This window comes from Dendronephthya gigantea, unplaced genomic scaffold (genome assembly GCF_004324835.1).
Source record: "Dendronephthya gigantea isolate DGI-Jeju-01 unplaced genomic scaffold, DenGig_1.0 000072F, whole genome shotgun sequence".
In the NCBI taxonomy this organism is placed as follows: domain Eukaryota; kingdom Metazoa; phylum Cnidaria; class Anthozoa; order Malacalcyonacea; family Nephtheidae; genus Dendronephthya; species Dendronephthya gigantea.
In genome coordinates, this window is record NW_021163082.1 from 879,180 (window position 1) to 891,076 (window position 11,897).

At 36.8% G+C, this 11,897-nt stretch overlaps 1 long non-coding RNA gene across 1 annotated transcript; it reads right to left on the reverse strand.

The window, feature by feature from the left end:
- Nucleotides 1-3: 3 nt before the first annotated feature.
- On the reverse strand, nucleotides 4-9,755 carry LOC114531461. The gene is made up of 3 exons (XR_003687851.1): nucleotides 9,668-9,755; nucleotides 775-884; nucleotides 4-76 (listed from the first exon to the last, which is right to left on the reverse strand). It is a non-coding gene; the product is annotated as an uncharacterized LOC114531461 (long non-coding RNA).
- Nucleotides 9,756-11,897: the final 2,142 nt, after the last annotated feature.

Genomic DNA, 11,897 nt, shown 5'->3' on the forward strand with positions numbered 1-11,897 from the left:
CCTCTCCAGCCTTGGTGACATGTGCAAATCCATGGCTGTCTGCAATATCCTCTGTTATGGCAACCAATACATTCAGCTAAAAAAAAGGAAAATACATATGAGTGAAATAACATGTATAATAAATAGAGATTACTTCATCGTTGGCGAGTGCGTACGATTTTTATGCACGAGTTGTGAAGGATTGCAATACGAACGAGTGAGCGCAGCGAACGAGTGAGTTTGCGATCCTTCGCAACGAGTGCATAATAAAAATCGTACAAAAGAGCAGACCATGAAGTAATTTGTTTAATAAATGTGTATAGAGATCAATTTGACAACGACACGCTTTTAATATACAAAAACACAGCGAGCAACAAAATCGAAACTTTATGCATCAAAACATATTTATTACCGTTTAGTTTCTTTGTAATTTTGTTCAATAGAAGTTAGATATTCTTTCCGAAAGATTTGAGAATGTGCTCAATGTAAAAATATCTTGAATATGAGAATTATGTTTTGAATTAGACTCCTATATTTCGACACCATCTTGAAAGAAAATGTAAACAAATTGCCGCCAAAATGACATACGACAATTTTTCACGTGTGAAGAATATCGTACGTCCAATCAAAAGCCGTGTATGGCTTTTTTTCACACGTGAAAAACATCGTACGTCCAATCAAATTGCATGAAATTAATTTACACAGTGAAATACGACTTTTATTTCATCATTCTTCTGTGCATAAATCTCTATACACATATTATAATATATAATTTTTTTTTGTGTACTCACTCACCGATTGTGCAATGGGAACCACTTCGCTTCCAGCCGTTTTTGCAATAATACACTGGTCTCCATTTGGTCACTCTTCGGTATACTGTTTTATGACGAGAGCGAGCTTCATTTCTAAATAGCATAAAGGTTAATTTTTCAGGTATTGTGTGGTTTTTTAAGTTGCGTCTAAATTGTATGTCCCAGTACAGTAGAACTTGTTTTTATTTAGAATAGTTGATTTCTATCTCTAGTAGCTAACTTAGTAATTTAATTATTGATTTCAATCTTTAGTTTAGGGTACTAAAATATAACTGGATGCCTAGTGGTCCAAAGGAGTACGATTCTTTATTTAATTGTACTGCAGTACAATTAATGATTTTAACAAAATAAACAAAATGATGGAAAGCTTTTTGCATACTAACCACTGGGCTATATTAACTAAACAGCCCTGGAGGAACTAAAAGAGGGCGGAAAGGTAAACGAAAATACTCCTGAAAGTACAAAATAATTTATAAAAGTCTTGCAGCATTGTATTTTAACAAATAACTATCGTTTCAATTTCAGATAATTTTATTAGAAAGGCATTATGACAATTTTTTTTATAGCAAACATGTTTCGACTTAACTATAAAAAGTTAGTTTTGAGTTTGAGAGAAAAGCAGGTGTTAGCAGCTGTGTCTAGGATAGTAGGGAGCTTTAGCAGTGACTACGAGTACGACTACGAGTACGAGATTCGTCATTCTTGTGCGTTGTTTGCTTACGCCATCAGCCAAAACTCGTAGTCGTTGGGCTTTCGAGTACGAAATTTGCCAAAAAACTCGTACTCGAAAGCCCAACGACTACGAGTTTTGGCTGATGGCGTAAGCAAACAACGCACAAGAATGACGAATCTCGTACTCGTAGTCGTACTCGTAGTCACTGCTAAAGCTCCCTAGTAAAGCAAGAGCGGGTGCAGTTAGGGTTTAGTAGGTGTTTTTAGACGTGTGAGTTTTTGTCACTGGAGGTGTGTTCTTTGATCCTTGTGGCGAGATGACGGGTGATTTCACCAATGTGACAGGAATTGCATCCTGCGCAATTAAATTTAGCTATATACCCAGTAGCGTAGCTAGCCTGTCGATTTGTCTCGCTATGCTAATATTTTAGTGTTCACTGACTGTGAAAATAATAGATTTCTAAAGACATTATAAAGACAATTATAATAACCCGAAATAACCACGCCACTGTATATACCACAAGGAATTTTAGATCACTGGGGATTGCGTCCTCAAAACGAAAAAAGTTTTTGATTTTTTGAGAATTAAACACTAGCTTTATGTTTATATCACTGCAAAATCGTTTGGAAATGTTGAGGAGTTTCTATTTATTTTAGCTTTGAGTCATTTCGGTATAAATCGGGTCTCATTAAAACACTTATAGATCGTAGTACAAAATTAATAATACCGAAGATGGCCGAACAATGATCTTACAAGAAAACTTCCTAACACAATTCAATGCTGCTCGTCTCCGCAACATCTGGTTGAACACATCATCAGTTCCCACAATAACAGGCAAAACTCACAAACAACAAACACTCTCAACACCAATTTGCCTAATCAACCACAAACCAAGGTTCATTACTTCAAACTCCTTTATTACATAGGATCCTACTCTCAAATTACTGAATTTAATACTATTTTCCAGTTATAATTTTTGTCTGTTGTGCTGTTCTTCTTATTATGCATATCTTGTATCCTGTTATGTTTTCAATTATGTTTGTAAGCTATTCATCGAGTATCACCTCGCCTTTATCATATTTCTATCTTATATACTTCACAATGTAAATAATTAATTCATTCACTGAAGATGCCCTATAAGTTAAGTCGAAACATGTTTGCTATAAAAAATTCGTCAGTTATTTCACATGCTCAGGGGCGTAACTAGAACGATAATTGGGGGGGTGAATATTCATATATTCAGTTCTGCCCGACGGATTTCTATTGTAAGCTATTGCAATTACAAAAGAAATCCGCAGGGTAGAACTGGATATATGAATATTCACCCCCCCCCCCCCAATTATCGTTCTATGTAGTTACGCCACTGCACATGCTTAAATGCTCTAGTGCTGATCAGATCATATTACTAGTTAACCTAACAAGCTGTCACTATTTCCTTTGCTTTGTCAACTAAACCATGATCATGTGCTTCAATTGATGATTTTTTAACACTCCAACGGCTCTCGATCCCGATACTGGTATTTGAACTTTCCCGAGTTCGTATCGAAATATTTTCGTGCTAAACACACTGCAAATAGTAACCTAAGCCTGGTGACCTTTGTTGTGTTTCTCTTCCACACTCAGGATTCATAGTGATTGTAAAGTATATTTCAAAAACTCTATGAAGATCCCAGTCAGTTACAATGCCCACTGTTTATATATGCTGACCATGATTATACATGCTAAATATGTTAAATATGCTAAATATGCTAAATCATTACAACTTCCTTTTAAAAAAAACAAAAAAGAAACTCATTGATTTCTAACGTTCCACGGTTCTACACGGTTCTAATTTTTTTTTGTAATATTTCAAATTATCTAAATCAGACTAAGTGTTATTAAGGTTATTCAGTATAATATATGTATGAAGTTAAACGTTTATTCCATCAGGAAGTTATTAAATCTTGATGGTCTCTTTATTATTCTTCCTCTCGATGTTCTTCTAACTTCAGTCGACGAGGGGATAATCTCAGGATTTGTGCACACTTGAGATTGGATTTCATCAGGATTTACTTGTACGTCAACATTTTCCGAGTTTTCAAGGGAGGGTGTTCTTCGGCTAATTGTTGAGGGGATTTCATCGTTTAAACTGTCCTCTGCTACAGGATCAGGTTCTTCTGACTTCAGAAGTTTTCTTCTATTTCTCCTATATTCGCCACCATCATCAGTCCGTACACGATACGATCTCGGTGTTTCTTCTTCATGAATAACTACACCAGGTTTCCATAAACCTTTACTTCTTACTCTGATTCTGTCTCCTTCATGTAACTTTGTTAGAGACCTAGACTGACGATCATAATAGAATTTCTGTTTCTGCTGCTTGAGATCTAACTTTTTCTTTACTTCGACGGGATCTAAAGTTCGAGGTTTCAACTGCGATGATGTTTGTGGAATTCGCGAACGCAAACGCCTATTCATCAGTAACTGCGCTGGACTTCCCACCTCATCAACAGGAGTATTCCGATATTCCAATATACTTAAATATGGATCCCGTTTATCTTTTTTCGATTTAACCAAAAGATCTTTGACAGTTTGTACGGTCCTCTCTGCTAAACCATTGGCTTGTGGATTCAGAGGACTAACCGTCGTGTGTTTGAATTCCCAATTTTCTGAAATTGCTAGAAATTCTCTAGATGAATATTGTGGTCCATTATCACTCACGACCTCTGCTGGAATTCCATGTCGAGAAAATATGGACTTGGTGTATGTGATCACCGTTGAACTCTTTGTATCTGGTAGCTTAACAACTTCAAAATATCTGGAATAATAGTCAACTATTAGTAGATAGTCCGATTTGTCCCAAGTAAATAGATCTGTTGCCACCACTTCCCAAGGTATAGTTGGTACTTTGAAAGGTATCATGGGCTCTTTAGTATTTTCCTTCCTATGCTCCAGGCATATAGTACACTTCGATACCATTTCAGCTATTTGCTTGCTCATCAAAGGCCAATAAAGAGCCTCTCGAGCTCTCCGCTTCGATTTCTCGATACCCATATGACCATAATGTATTCTCTGTAACATTTCTTTTCTCATCACTAATGGTACAACTATGCGGTTTCCTTTCAATATAATCCCATTCATTACCGACAGTTCATCACGAATGTTCCAGTAGGGTAGTACTAACAACGGTACTCTCTCTCTCTGATCTGGCCATCCGTTCTGAACAACATCCGTTAGTACTCTCAATTCTTCATCATTTTTCGTTGCTTCTCTAATTTCTTCTAGTTTGCTTACTGAAGCTGGTAGGGTAGAACTTACGAGATTTACGTGAAGATTGATCTCTTTCTCCATTTCTTCATCAATTTCAGGTAATGGAGCTCTCGACAACATATCTGGAAGTGCCATTTCTTTAGCTGGTTTATATACAATGGTATAGTTGTACCTCTGTATTCTTAGTAGTAATCTCTGCAAACGAGGAGGGGCTGATGCTAACGATTTCTTAGCTATCATCTCCAGAGGCTTATGATCTGATTCAACTATGACATCTTTTCCATAGACATATTGATGGAATCGATCAAGACTAAATTGTACGGCCAGAAGTTCTTTCTCTATCTGGGCGTATCTCGATTCAGTTTCTGTTAACGATCTTGATGCATACGCCACCGGATAGCCTTCTTGCAACAACACTGCACCCAAACCGGTTGGTGACGCGTCACAGCTAATGATAACCGTCTTCGTTACATCAAAAAACTTTAGTACTGGACCTTCATCTGTAGTGAGAGTGTCCTTAATTTCTTGGAAGGCTTTCTGTTGCTCGAACGACCACTTGAATTCATTCTCTTTCTTCAACAACGATCTAATTGGTTTAGTGATGGCTGCTAAATTTGGTATAAACTTTCCTAAGTAGTTCACAGTTCCAAGAAGCCTTTCGACACCTTTCTTGTCTGTTGGTGGTTCCATTTCGTTGATAGCTTTAACTTTCGTCTCATCAGGTTTAACACCATTTTCTGTCAGTTTATGACCGATATACGTAATTTCTCTGGTCTTGAATTCACATTTCTCCTTGTTTAAGGTTAAGTTAATCTTCTCGCATCTTTCTAGGACTGTTTCGAGACGTTTGTCATGCTCTTCTTCCGTCGTCCCGTAAATAAGAATATCGTCAATGTCCGTTTCAACACCATCTAGATCGTCGAAATTCTGATTCATCCTTTTTTGAAAAACTTCTTGTGCCGAGGTTATACCAAATGGAACACAAGTATAGCAGTACCTGCCAAAAGGAGTGTTGAACGTAGTGAGCGGTCGACTTTCTTCATCCAGTGGTATTTGCCAGTATCCATGGTTTGCGTCTAATTTGGAGAACCACTTGGCATTAGCCATACGTGTAGTTATATCTTCAATTGTTGGCAACTGAAAATGTTCACGTTTGATTGCCTTGTTAAGATGTTTTGGATCTAGACAAATGCGAAGTTTCCCATTAGGCTTTTCCACCACCACCATAGAGCTAACCCAATCAGTTGGTTCTTCTATCTTCTGAATTACACCTTTCCTTTCCATCTCATCAAGTTCCTCCTTTACTCTACTGCGAAGAGCAGCTGGAATGGCTCTGGAAGGATTGATAACTGGTGTTGCTGTTGGATCAATTTTAATGTGGTATTCTTTCTCTAAACGACCCAACCCAGTGAAGATCTTTTGATGTTTCTTAACTACTTCTTCTTTAAGAAATGCTGATGGTTTCTTTGTTGTTTAGTCTACCCTTGTGTTTCCCACGATTTTTATCAAACCAAGTTCCTGAGCTGCTCTGAGCCCCAGAAGACTTGGTTGGTTTGTGTCCACAACATAAAATGTTAATTTCCTTGATAGATTTGACTTCGATTCTACATATAATTCTGTAGTTCCTACTACAGCAAGATTGTTTCCAGTGTAACTGATTAATTTTTGGTTTGATTCTTTAATGCTTGGTTGAGAATTAATCTTCTTCAATTGATTAAGATTGAGAATGTTTACCTGTGATCCTGTGTCTACCTTTAACCTCATTTTCTGCTTTCCGATTTTTGTACTGACATACCATTCATCATTTTGGACTTCTGATGTGATTGCTCCAACAAACAATGTTTCTTCAAGGAGAACGTCTTTTCCTCGCTCTACCGTCTCCACGTTTTTTCTAGACCTGCACATAGCTTTGAAATGATTCGATTTATGACAGCGATGACACGTTTTCCCATATGCTGGGCATTCTTTTCTCTTGTGTTTTGTCCCACAGTTACGGCAATTGAATACCTCTGACATAGATTTCTCTGGTTGATAGGGTCTCTTCAAATTTTGCTCTTGAGCTTTTTTCTCATTGAATCTACTTCTTTTACTATTACTCTTTACACCGTGTACTGTTGACCCTTCATTAATCGTTTTAATATGCAACTCCACTTGTTCTGCGGCTCGAACCAAATCAAGTGCTTTGTCGAGGGTTAAGTCTGGCTCTCGAAGAAGTCGCTCGCGAATTTTCTGATTCTTCACACCTAGAACTATTCTGTCCTTAATGAGAGTGTTTCTTAATGTCCCAAATTCGCATGTGTCACTCAGCTTCTTCAATATTGTGACATACTGTTCAATATTTTCGCTGGTTTCTTGTGCTCTGGTGAAAAATATATATCTTTCATATGTTACATTTTTTCTTGGCTCGCAATGCTCATCGAACTTTTCTAGAACTTTATCTATCTTCTTATCATCTCCCCGTGAATCCCAAACGAACGTGTCATAAACATCTAATGCTTCGTTTCCTATGACTGTTAGCAATGTCGCGACTCGAGTAGCTTCCTCCTTTTCGCTAACGCCAGTCGCTATTTCGTAATTTAAATACCTCTGTTTGAATTTTTTCCAGTTTGCTGATACATTTCCACGGCTTAGATCCAACGCTTGAGGCGGTGTAAGACCAAATTGTGTCGTCATTTCTTCTTTGTCACTCTCTGACTTTGGTCTCAAATCTCTCTGGGATTTCTGATTCTTTCTTCAAAATACTTTGATATTCCATTTAAATGATCTTCATACTTCAATCCCACACCTGACACCATGTTGTGTTTCTCTTCCACACTCAGGATTCATAGTTATTGTAAAGTATATTTCAAAAACTCTATGAAGATCCCAGTCAGTTACAATGCCCACTGTTTATATATGCTGACCATGATTATACATGCTAAATATGTTAAATATGCTAAATATGCTAAATCATTACAACCTTAAGGAAAAAACATTTTTCTGAAGTAGAAACCTCGTTCCCAGGGCCTTTTGGGGCTTTATATGGCGGGTTGGGTTGGGGCGGGGGCGAGAGGAAAGAAGAAGAAAGGTTCTGGGTACTTAGAATAAGCATAATTTATTATAATATTTTAGAAATGATGGCGTCACGTACAACGGATAATGTTGTCGCATTAAAGCATATCGAATTGTAATATTTCGGAATAATTACAAATTATTGAATTAAGAATCGTTAAAACATTTTGGGCTAGTCCTCTCCTGCGCGTTCAAACTGGTCACGTCACAAGAATGCAAGGCGCGCTAAAGAGGACTAGGGACTAGTCTGCCAAAGATCAAGACAAAAGACGCTGGGAACGAGGTTTGGAGAAAGAATGTTGAAAAAGTTTGTTGTCGCCGGGATTCGAACCCGGATAGTGCGAACCAAATCAATACGTTGTGAGCGGTCCACTACAGCTGCCACCATGCCAAGATTTGCAAATTATCATCCCCGAGCGGACGCGGAGCGCCTGCGAGGGTACTAATTCCGCTCGGAGATTAGGAATTACACCCGGAACCCGGTAGAACATAGGCGAATCCAAAGTTGTCCAAATTCTATGTCATTAACGGTCGACGTTGGGTGGTTTTGTAAGTTATGCGCACGCGCGAGTAACGTCTGGTAATCAACGAACGTTCTAATTGGCAAAGACAGAAACTTTGTATTTCAATGAGAACGTCAGCAATTTAACTGTCATTTCGTAAACATTTTTGTAAAAGCGTTTCATAAACTTTGTGCAAAGAAAGTATAAAAACGAGAAGAAAAAAGATACATGAAGCATGACTGATAGCAAATATGAACGTGGATACGGTCAAGACAAAGCAGTGTAAGAGGAATAATTCATAATCTGCTAGCTTATAAATGTTTTCAAAGACAAAGGGTACGTGTTTACTTTGTTTATTTCGTATTTGTTTCGCGGTAAGAATGAGCTGTATTTGAATTTTTTTCAGCTTTGTATGCCGTTTATTTGTTAAATTTTCAGCTTTTTATGCAAACGCATAAACCTGTGAAAGGCTATTACACCTTTGCTTTAACTTCAAAAGGTGTTTTTGAAAGTGTAATTTGAGCTTTGGTATTAAAAATACACTATATTTATAAAGTATAAAACTTTTAGCCGCCGGCGTCGACTGCAATTAAGGCGGATTTCCACTTACAGCGAAATCGTTCGCTAGCGAAATATTTGCATATTTTCTTTTGAATTTTAACAGCATAAATAAATTAGTTCGACTTGACTGTTCTCAATTCAAAAGAAAATATGCAAATATTTCGCTAGCGAACGATTTCGCTGTAAGTGGAAATCCGCCTTAACAGAATAAAATTACATTTGAAGTTTTTTCTTTGTCTCTGAAGATTTTGTACTGTTTTATTCGTTTGAAACTTCGATTTTAAACCGTTACTTAATTGCTGGCATAGTATAATGCAGCAAAATTGGACGGGCAATGTTTACACTAGCTTTATGATTATTTTTGTACTGAATGATGGAAACATTAGCTATAATATACTCGGTAAAATATAATAAAACTGATTTGAGTTTTGTGTCATTTCATAATATAAGTTTAGGTCAGGTTAACTTAAAAAAATGTGTTCTTGGTTTGAAATAGCGAGGGGTTGCTGCATGCACGTATTTCTAGGTTAGCTATATATTTACCGCATGCATAATGACCACGTTAAACGACCGAAGCCCAAATGAAAGAGCACGTACACGAGTCGATACGATGACTGAAGCCCGTTTTCTATACTAGAAGAATTTATTCGCGCGAACAGATAAAAAATAGGAAGCGTTTCTACTTTTTCGCGGCGAATTTTTTCGCAAACCAATCACATCACCGGATTTCAGATATCACTTCGCGTCGTGCGAAAAAATTCGCCTGGTGGAAAACGGGCGCAACGCGGCGCAGTTAACGCCAGAGTAGGCGTCTTGTTATTCTATAGAGCAAAACTTACCGACATATATTCTTTTTAGCCCAGCAAACACCCCAGCGGATAGTGCACGTTATAGTACATGTTCGTGTGTAGTATGTTGTAGGAATTGTTGTTCCCTCCGTCACATAATATACCTGATATCTGGTGAGGACATTTATCCTAAAAACGAAGATGATGAAATAATCATTTCTTCGCATGCCATCAACTTAGTCAACATGCATGGCGGGAGGTTTTTCACTGAAAGTTTCCGACGTTATTTTACACCATGTATAAAATTATTGGACATTGAAGTAGGCGATAACTGAATGGATTGTGCACGAAATATTTCCGTGACGACTTAAAGCCTGTTGATCAATAATCATCGTACAGTCGGCGATGTATTGGTGGTGTATGGCATGCAGGTGACAAAAGATTTCATTTAAAATAAAAAAGCACTTGCTCATAAAAAGCAGCGAGCCCCGACATTACACATCGCCGACAAACTATAATAATAAGTAAAATAGCTTGTATAGGTACACCACATGAGTATTTAAGTATTTAATACTGCAAAGCTTTCGATCTGTTAACCCGGGCTTTCATCAGTGCAATTACTTGAAAACACATTTACACGACACTTAAACAAATATTTTAATTACCTATGCTTAATCAGCTGAGAAAACTACCCGGAATACTTCAGCAACTTGCCGAAAGAAAAACAAGTTCCCACAAGCTAAAGTGGCCATTTCAAGTATTGCGATTCGTGAGGATATGGATTTAAAAGAAAAGATAAAAGCAACAACGAATATATTGCCCGCGGGTTTGTTTAAAGCAGAACTTTTAAATTCAGTTAATTTATCGATAATCCAAATATCGGCAGTCCCTAATCGCTACATTAATGTCAGTGATCAAGTTAATCAATGAATAACAACATTATTATCCCAATCGTTCCCGAAACCTTTAACTGTTAATGGTAACGAGAACATTTCTGATGTTATAAATGATATTGCTATGCAATGATAAGTCCCATAACATAGAGGATAAAGCTTCAACTGATTCAACCAATTCCAGTGGTTTTAAAATTTCTAATTAGAAGGGATTCCCTAATTTAAATGTTAACAGCCTTATAGGCATATTGATGAAGTTCGCATTTCGTTACCAAAAGCCTTTTGATATCTCAACCGGAAATTAATCAAAAATCGCCGGACTCGTCAATATCAGACACAGAAACTTCTATTGATATAGTTATTACTTCTTAATGATCCTAATAAACATGGGGATGGTGAGTCCTTATATATTAAAAATAATATTTACTATCTTTCGAGTCAATACTTAGTTCCTGAAATCTTTAAATTACTTGTATTGAATTGGCTTGAATGGTAGCTACTGTACCTATAGAAATTGGATAGCATGCAAGAAACAAAGTACACATTCATGCTAAAAAGTCTAAATATATTATCCATGTGTCTCCCTATAAACTTAAAACTGACCATTCTGTTTAGATATTATATCGATATACCTATAACACAACAATGCATGTATATAACAATATACAGTACCTATTATATATTTCAAATTTAAGGAGTTTCTTGCTTTAAAAAGTTTCACTGGAAAACCATATCGATCATGCACGTATATGATCAAAAGCTACTCATGCATTTGTCCCCATATCTCCCCTAAAAGCAATTTACAATGCAATTGTTCCACCCCCACTTTCATTATTTTAGCCCACTCTTGGATAATTGTGGGATGCATTACAAAAATTTCAGAATGATTACAGGAAATAGTGATTACAGGAAGTCTTATGATTGCCATTTGAAGAGTTCATTACAAACCTGCAACGGACACGATCAAAGACAGGGCGTAATAACTCAAAATTACTTAATAAAATTATTATTATTTACTATAAATATGTCATTGGCCACACTACCCCTAGTTTACGATCGAAACTTAGAGAAATTGCACTTCCTAAACCGCCAAAAGATTTTGCTAGATATTCTAACTACAATGTCGCTGCTAAATAGATCGAACTATCTTACGAGGTTAATACTGCAACCAGCGTATTGTCTTTTTAGCGAAAAAACGATTAACTTTGTGATATCCTACTATTGCATGTAGAGAAGTGTTTTTTTCTAGGCAGTTGTTATACTTCGCATTTTGGTTATGTTGGAACGTATCCCACTATTGTATTTATCTTTTAACTCTCGTTATCGTTGTATATTTGTAAAATGTGTCTGTATCTGTATTTACTCTTGTTTGTTTACACTTCTAACAT